Source organism: Solanum stenotomum, chromosome 2 (assembly GCF_019186545.1).
Source record: "Solanum stenotomum isolate F172 chromosome 2, ASM1918654v1, whole genome shotgun sequence".
NCBI classification, from domain to species: domain Eukaryota; kingdom Viridiplantae; phylum Streptophyta; class Magnoliopsida; order Solanales; family Solanaceae; genus Solanum; species Solanum stenotomum.
The window spans coordinates 28,316,386-28,325,910 of record NC_064283.1 but is presented as its reverse complement, the minus strand read 5'-3'; positions in this window follow the sequence as shown (position 1 = coordinate 28,325,910).

The following is a 9,525-nucleotide window of genomic DNA, read 5'->3' as shown; positions in this document are numbered from 1 at the left end:
GAGTACAATCCTAAACTATGCTTCCATAGAAGGTCTTTCATCTTTGATTTCTTGTCATCTCCAGATGTCCACGCTTTTGGATACAATGGTAAATTGATCCTTCTTTGACTCAAACAAACTATTAAACTCTCTACCTCAAGGGACAATGGTTTTCCAAACGGCGTATACATCCTTCAAATTTAAACACATAAGTATGATTGCCCAGTAAGGTGATGGGTCGTTTTGGACTCAAGATGGTCTTTCTAATGGTCCCAACATCTTAGTACAACAAGCTAAATTGAGGGATTTGGTTTCGCTCTACTCTAGTTGACTAAGTGTGGGGTTTATTTGAAGTGGACAGGTGACCTAAGTGAACAATTTGGGCTAGGGTAGCTGATGAGTCCACAAATTGGACTCATTTAAGGGTATATTTTGATAGAATAAGCATCCTAAAATGCATATTTTGTCTCAATATCTGATGATAACCCTTAAGTTTCAGGTATTTGGAGTTTGAGGCAAAGCATAGACACTACTTAGCAAGAAGGAACAAGTCGGTTGAAAAGAACAAAGAAATAAATGCCTGAAGATCGCCGAGCCCAGTTGGCGAGTCGTCGATCAGCCTGGAGATCGTCTTTTGTTCCAGTGTGATGAGCCCTAAAGGGGAAGATCAAGTTGGCGATAAAATGGAGCAGTCGGCGTGTCGTCAAGTAGTTCCACGAAGCAGTACTATATCGCCCAACGACTCGAAGCGCGAAGATGTTTAAGGCTAAAGCAAGAAGGCGATGAAATCGACCAAAAGGTGAATCGCCGAGTGTATCGGCAATCTCGACTAACTGCACCGAGTGATCTATTGCAGCACAAATTTTCAAACACTATAAATACTTGTTCAAATTGTTATCTTAGTTTCAAGTGATAGACAATTATTATTCAGACTTAGAATATTTTCTTTTTCAAGTTTTAGAGGGTTTTGGAGACTTTGTTCTAAAACCTTGAAGATTCAAATGGTTTCACTTCAAGAAATTGGACGTGAAGATTCTTCACTCTTTACGTGTTTTAAGACTTAATTCTTCATACCAGTTGATGGAAACTGATATTGGTATTGATTTTTATCTGTTTTACATGTCTAGCTAAAACCCCAATTCTTGGGGTGTGATTTTGTGAATATGGGTTAGATTATTTGTTAGGTCTTGCTTGTTGATGGTTTATTTCTTATTAACATGTGATTTCATTTAGTAGTTGTGTATGAACTTAATGGGATTATAGTTGCAAATACAATTTCATCTTAGTGTTGTTGGCTCAGCTCGAGAGAGTGAATCCTAGTCCTTCTCCCACACATTCAGCACGAGAGAGTGAATGGGCAAAGGCGAAGGTTGTGCTTAATGCGGCAACTCAATGTTCGAGAAAACCATGTTGATTCGGGGTAAGTTGCTTGAGAAAGAATTTACCCCCACAATAGTCTAGCCTAGTCACAAATGTTCAACAATTTACCATCAAAAGCATGTACCCAATAGTCTAGTTTATCCCGTATTCCTATCCCAAGAATCCCGTCTCCATATCTCAATTTCTTATATTTTTGTTTGTTTTTGTTTATTAGCTTAACACAACCACCCCCCATTGATAATTGATGCTTGTGTCACCCCTTAAATTTAGTATGTTTTTAATCGTTAATATCTATAGCTATGACTAATTAGAACTAGATTTTAGTCGTAGTTTACTTACCTAATTTTTAGTTTTGTTTTGCTTGTTGGTACTTTAAAGTAGAAGAGGTGAGTATATCGAACAGTACTTGCGAGTTAATGGAGTTTCCTCCATTAAAAGTAATGATGTTCTGGGATCGCATCCTAACCTTCAAGCAATTGGAAGGTGAACGGATCCATAAATCATGGGCAAGGTTTAAAGAACTGATAACTCAATGCCCAACTTATGACATTCCTGACATAGGCCTCCTTGACGATTTCTAGAGAAGTCTTGGTCTCGGAAACAAGGTGTTGGTCGACCAACTCATTCCGGGAGGAATTGCAAAACAGTCATATGTGATAGCAACCCAAATGCTTGATCAAATGGCTGAAACAAACCAAGAAGTAGAAAAGGACTTCATGCTGGCCGCACTAATGACTCAGATAGATGAGTTGACCAAAAAGATGGTGGGGATTGAAGTCCAATGCAAAAGGAAGGATAAATACATCATTCCTCATGAGCGAAGAAGACCAAAGGACAATGAGGTTAAACGCATTGAGGTAATGCTCTAAATCATTCTCCATAAGGTGACTGAGCAGGATAGAGAGCTGGAAGAAATGAAGGAGAGCATCAAAGTGATGAAGCAAATGATTGGTTCTAATTCCAAATCTGTCCAGCTACTCGAGAACCTTATGGGTCATGCGTTGACCCATCTCTACTCGCAGCAAAACAGGGGGTTGCCTAGTGATACTATGGCTAACCCCAAAAATGAGTTTTGAGTGTTAACTTACGTCGTGCCACGACATTAACTAAGGCACTGTTTGGGAGGCAACCCAAAACTCTTAAATGCTTTAGTTTTGTTTTTGTAAATAATAGTGTGTTGGTTAAGCAGGTTTAAATGCGGAAAGTGTTTGGAGAATGCAGATTGACCAGCAAATGGTCCAGTCGGCGTATTGCTGAAAAGGTCGGTGTGCTCAATTTGATCCGCCGTTTGGCTCAACATAATTTCAATTCAGAGCCTGTAAAACTCGGCGAGCTCAAAAGCAGTTTGGCGAGTCGGTGACCACGATTAAGACTGTCGTCTTAACCCCCAAGAAAATGAAGGTCCTGTAGAAATCGGCGGGGTAAGTGACCACTCAGCGCGTCGCCAAGTGGATCGGCGGACGCGACTAACGTCGCCGAATGGATGCAAGCTGGTCGGTTATATATGGCAAAAGGTTTTAAAGTTTAAAACTCTTCACTTTCCATCGCTTTTAAGCTTCACAAACTCACACCAAGTTAGTATTTTCAATATTCTTGCTTTCAATAAGTATTTTGGTTGTTGATTGGTGCTCGGAACTAGGATTTGTTTATCGCCTAGCATTTCAAGCCTAGTGTAATCGGCATCTAAGGTTGGTTTCCGAATGCCGAGTTTACTTTCAAAAATTGTGTACTCATTTGCAATGGTCATATCATCTTGTCGTGTGATGGGCCTCTCTGATAGGATTAGATTGTTTAAATGCCAATTTTAAGTTAATAATCGTGCCCGTATTGTTTTGATCATCAAATACCTGTCAATTTGTACTTTAGGATGAATGAAATTTTATGAGGTTGTGCTTGCGTGTTGTTTAGATTGGTTGGGTGAAGTCTAAGTATCCCGTGTTTACGCTAATTGACGTATATTGCTCAATGATAGAACGGGTGACACCCTTCTTAAGGGTAATTATCGTCAAATGGCCAAATTTGGCAAAATCGAAAGAAGTATGAGTATTTCGGGGTAATGGGTTCTATGGTTCTGAGCCTAATTTAGCTATTGCATATTTTGATTTTGTTTTCAAGGGTTGCGGGGTTGAATTCGAGAAGGTGGATTGAAAATAGGCACGTTGGGCCATTTGGCGAGTTGGGTCGAGCTTGCCCAACCACTCGGCGGTTCGCCTAATCACCCCTTATCACCTTAAATTTGATGTTATATGTGTTGTTTGATTCTGTAACTTTCAGTGAGCAACCTAAGGTCGCCAAAAGAACTCGGCGACTCACCGAAAGTATTCTTGATCGCCCTTTACCTGAACCCTTTTTTGCACTGTAACTTTTGACGGACAAACTTTTGATCTCCGAAAGGGCCTTCCCATCACCGACTTGCAATAATTTTTGAACCAATCCCTTCGGCGAGCCCGATCTAGCTCGCTAAAAAGGTTCGACGACTCGTCGACTGGATCGGCGAGTCTGTCTGAAATCAATTTTATGTGCTTCAATATGATTATTATTTAACCTACCTTTAATGTTTTGCAAATATGGTTCGGACTAATCTAACCACGCCACCCCAGAAAAAAGCACAAGGCATCACTATAAACGAATGGGGATCAGGTCCTCCAAAGAAGAGAAGGCAAGAACTCCCACCGGGAGACAAAGGCAAAAGAAAGAAGCACATAGCTAAGAAAGGAGCCACTGACAACCAGGCAAAGTTGTCTGAACCTGAAAACGAGCATCCCTTGATTTCCCAAAGGGATGAGATTCGGGCTAGATCTCAAACCAGGTCCACCAGAGTCCCTTCAGATGCCATTCATCCGGCAGTAGACTCGGTGCCAGCTCAGGCACCTCATCTGATCCCCGTGCCTCTTGTCGTCCCTCCTCCCATGCTCCTAAACAGATTAAAAGGCGATGGTTTACGAACCATCCTTCAGGAAAAGCTACTTTCAACAAAAGGTTTAGACGGGAAGTATTCAGAAGTGAGTGAGACCCTTCACTACCATGAGTTTGACCAGTTCCCCAGGCCCTGAGGCCCTTACATTCCTTCCTGGGTTCGGGAATTCTATACAGCTTATGGGGAGTTGGTGCCCAAGAGCAAGAAAAAGGTGAGCGAGTTCAAGCCAGTAAAGTTGGTCATGGTTAGAGGCAGGGAAGTAGGGTGTTGCAATGAATATATTAACATTGTTTTGAATAGACCTCTACATTTCTTTACGAGGGGTTGCCCATTGCTCAGTCTCTAGATGACTTGAAGGGTTGGTTGGCTCCTCTGATTTCTGACACCACCCCGAGGTGGATGGATGCAGGGGCCCCTATTGAGAAAAAGGACTTGAGGATTACTGCTAGGTTCTGGTTTGGCTTTATCAGCAACACCATAATGCCATCCCAGAACGAGTCCATTTTGCGTCATCTGAAAGCAATTTGCCTTGTTCTATCATGTCTAGGATACGCATCGACCTGGGACTACTGATTTCACAAGAGATGGCCATGAGAGCCAAACATAAATAGATTTCTCTGCCACTCTCAGCCTTGATCACTGAGTTGTGCCGGCGTGCTGGAGTACCCTTGGACACTGCGAGAGATATTGAGGTAACCCCTTCATCCTCCACCGACATACGGCGTATTGAGGCCGAGTACACACGAGAGGATATGGATAGAAGGAGAGCAGCTCTGGCAGACATTTCTCCAGATGTTGATGTTGACTCGTTACCTGCAGAGGCATCTTCGCCTACTCCGGCCTCTAAGCCTTCAGGTACATCCGCTCTTTCCTCTTCTTCACAGGCCCCAGGTGTTTCCTCCTCCTCCCAGCCTGTTAGGATTACTCAGATCACGATCCTAAATATGGAGAATTTGGCCCAATCAGCTGATATGCGGGCAACCCGACTCGAGAGATCCATCCTTGGGATGATCGAGAGAGTCATCCTTGTTGCACTCACCCCCTCCAGACTTCTGTTGATGAGTTGACTGTGAAAGTCACTGCTTGTGAGAGCAAATAGGAAGAGGCCTCTGAGGTGACAGCTTTGAAAGCCAAAGTAGCAGATTTGAGGAAGGACGTAGATTATCTAAAGTCTACGGACTTCAATTCATTAATAGGGGTTGTTGATGATGAAGATACCCCAGAGACTTCACTGATTCCTCCGGCTACCACCGGAGAAGTACAGAGGGATGGCACAATAGATGAGGAGTCGGATGCAGAGACCGATGAGAAGCAGATGGCGGTGCATGGTGATGCGATGTTAGAGAGCCGAGAGGAGAGCATATTTAGAGATTTGCCAGATCTGTTGCGGTCAAAGAAAAGAAAAAGATGCCAAAAAAAATTCACTTAGCTTCTAGCTCGCTTAGCTTAGTGTAGGTTGCTTGCAAAACTTTTGATAGCTGGCTCACCCGAACGGAATCACCGATCTAGATAGAAGGATCGTTCACTCCCTATTCTTTGAGAGGTTGCTTGCGATAATTATGCAGCCGGTGATCCAGATATCGCCGACTAAGACTTTCACAGCAGATCCTAGTGGATCTGGCACTGCTATTCCTTCTGAGGTTACTCCAGGCACTGAAGCCCCGACAGATGGAGCGACTAGATAGACAGGATCCCCTCTTTACCTCCATTTATGTCTTACTTTATTTTGACTTTTGGATTTTGTGTTATTTTCATTTGAGGACACATGATTTTTGTTTGTGGTAGGGTGAGGCCCACCTTTGTGCATATTTGTTTTGTTATTTTTGGGTTGAAATTTATAAGTATGCTATACACTGCTTTTAGTGGACGTTTGAGCTTTCGGCTCCTTCTATTTTTATAGCAAATGATTTTGACCCTTCCGAAATTTTCGTCACCTTGTATGTACTTGAATGTGGATATTCCTTGACAAATTTGAGTCTCGATTTCCCGATGACTTAAATAGTGCTCATAATTGAACGAACATGAATGTACGGCTACGATGAGACCAAATGAAGTTGCATAGACAATTGTGAACTCTTTGCATTTCGCTGTGATTAGCCATGTATCAAATAGATTCTCTTGCGATGAACGTTGCACACTAGCGAAAGTGTAGAGTCTTGTTTGACTTTAGTGTCGATGCCTTGTGTGATGAACTTACTGTGAACCATGCATGACAACATTTAGAATTTTCCCCATTGGTCCGGTCAACTAAGTAAGGCTATCTCTTAATATGATCTTAGGCAACTTTGAAGAGTGTGAGCCAATTTAACATATACCTCTTTTGTGGCCTACCTTGTGAGTGTGTGAACCTCTCTTGAACACCCCTTGAACCTTACTTTTCTTTGAAAGAAACTTGATGACAACATGACCTTTCTTGACCCAATACCCTTAATCCTCTTGAATTATGGTTGATTGAATAGCTAACTTAGGCCAAAAGCCTAAGTTGGGGGTTTGGTGAAAAGATAAGGGCAAGTCAAGAAATGCAAGGAAAGTCTCATTTAATCTATGGTGTTGAGAAAAACGGAACCCCTCCATACAAAAAAAAAGAAGAGAAAAAGAGAAGAAAAGAATAAAAAAGTAAAGTTGTGGAATAAAATACAAAAGAAATGGGATTCCCGAACAATCCATAGAAAGTGAATGATAGGATGACTTATGAGCACTAAAGAAAATGATGAAGGAAGAGGAAAGGAAGTGTTGTGAGCATCACATTTCATGAGTATGAAAGTCACTGAGCCTAAATTATCATACCTTTGCACTCAACCCCGTTACAAGCCTTGAAAAGACCTTTTTGATCTTGAGTGAGCTGAAACAAATGTTGATGACAAAATACGGGCAAACATATGGGTGAAAGCATGCATAGTGTTCTTCTTTTTTAGAGAGTGAGTGTTGCATTTGATTCCGGAACATTAAATGATTAAACCTTTGTGTGTGAATATGGAATCATCTTTTGTGTGAGGGTATTCGAATACTTTTGTTGAGCTTGAACTTGCATTTGAAGAAAGTATTGCGAGCTTGAGAATTTTTGGTAATGGTGTGTCACAACTTCAATCTTTGGGTACACAATTGATCCTTGCTTGAGTAAATTGAGTCTTGTTGTGTACGTTCATGGTCGAGCCTTGTTTAGCACTATTTGAGACATCCTTTTTGAATTGTTGGACTTGAGTATTACTTGAGGACAAGCAAAAGTTTAAGTTGGGGTGTTGATGAGTCCACAAATTGGACTCATTTAGGCATATATTTTCATAGAATTAGTGTCCTCAAATGCATATTTTGTCTCAATATCTGATGAAAACCCTTAAGTTTCAAGTATTTGGAGTTTGAGTCAAAGCATGGACACTACTTGGCAAGAAGGAACAAGGCGGCTGAAAAGAAAGAAGAAATGAAGGCCTGAAGATCGCCGAGCCCAGTTGGCGAGTCGCCAATCGACCTGGAGATCGCCTTTTGTTCCAGTGTGCTGAGCCCTGAAGGGAAAGATAAAGTTGGCGATGAAATGGAGCAGTCGGCGTGTCACCGAGTGGTTCCACGAAGCAGTACTATATCGCCCAACGACTTGAAGCGCGAAGATGTTGAAGGCCAAAGCAAGAAGGCGATGAAATCAACCAAAAGGCGAATCGCCGAGTGTATCGGTGATCCCGACTAACTGCGCCGAGTGATCCGCTGCAGCACAAATTTTCAAACACTATAAATACTTGTTTAAATTGTTAACTTAGTATCAAGTGATAGACAATTATTATTCAGACTTAGAATATATATTTTTTCATGTTTTAGAGGGTTTTGAAGACTTTGTTCTAAAACTTTGAAGGTTCAAAGGGTTTCACTTCAAGAAATTGGACGTGGGTCTCGAAGATTCTTCACTCTTGATGTGTTTTAAGACTTAATTCTTCATACCCAGTTGATGGAAACTGATATTGGTATTGATTTTTATCTCTTTTACATGGCTAGCGAAAACCTCAATTCTTGGGGTATGATTTTGTGAATGTGGGTTAGATTATTTGTTGGGTCTTGCTTGTTGATGGTTTATTTGTTGTTTAAATGTGATTTCGTTTAGTAGTTGTGTATGAACTTAATGGGATTGTAGTTGCAAATACGATTTCATCTTAGTGTTTTTGGCTTGCTCGAAAGAGAGGTCGTAAAACTAAGACTACTAAATTGATAGTCAGTGGTATTGGGTCGACATGGGTTCAGCCCGAGAGAGTGAATCCCAGTCCTTCTCCCACACATTCAGCTCGAGAGAATGAATGGGCTAAGACGGAGGTTGTGCTTAATGCGGTAACTCCGTGTTCGAGAAAACCATGTTGATTCGGGGTAAGTTGCTCGAGAAAGAATTTACCCCCACTATAGTCTAGCCTAGTCACAAATGTTCAACAATTTACCATCAAAAGCATGTACCCGATAGTCTAGTTTATCCTGTATTCCTATCACATCTCAAGAATCCCGTCTCCATATCTCGATTTCATATATTTTTGTTTGTTTTTGTTTATTAGCTTAATACAACCCCCCCCCCCATTGATAATTGACGCTTGTGTCACCCCTTAGATTTAGTATGTTTTTAATCGTTAATATCTATAGCTATGACTAATTAGAACTAGATTTTATTTTTCTATTAATTCTCAAAACCACTTCTTGTGGGAACGATCCCAACTCTTGGTTGGGTTATATCACTACATGCGATCGTATGGCACTTGAACCGAAATAGTGTCAGTTGATTATGTCAAACATCAGTAGTTAGCGACCGTTGACCATCCAGTGGCCAATTACCTTCGTTAGAGTACCCCAAGAAGTAGTTTGGTTAATGAACGACTTCAGCCCGCATAATCGTCCTTTAAGTTGAATAAAAAAAATCATTTGACGTAATAGATGATATGCGTGCAATGACAGTTGATATCAAAATTTAAACAAATTTGGCATATAAGAGGCAAAAAAATTCAACAAAGATTAACAAATAGTCAAACAATATTAAGTCATTATGGTTAGAACTTAATTAATTCTCCAGCAAAGTCGTCATTTCTGTTTTATCGAAAAAAAGAGAAATAAAAGAGTTGTTTTAAAAAAAAATCAATTTAACTTTTTAAGAAAAAATAATTTATTTAAAGAGAGTCGTCACTGAATTTTTTAGAAAAATCAAGAAAACTTATAATTTTCAAAAGACTTAAACAGAAAAATCATTTGAAAATATCAAAAGAGGGTTCGAGGTTCAATTTACACATTAA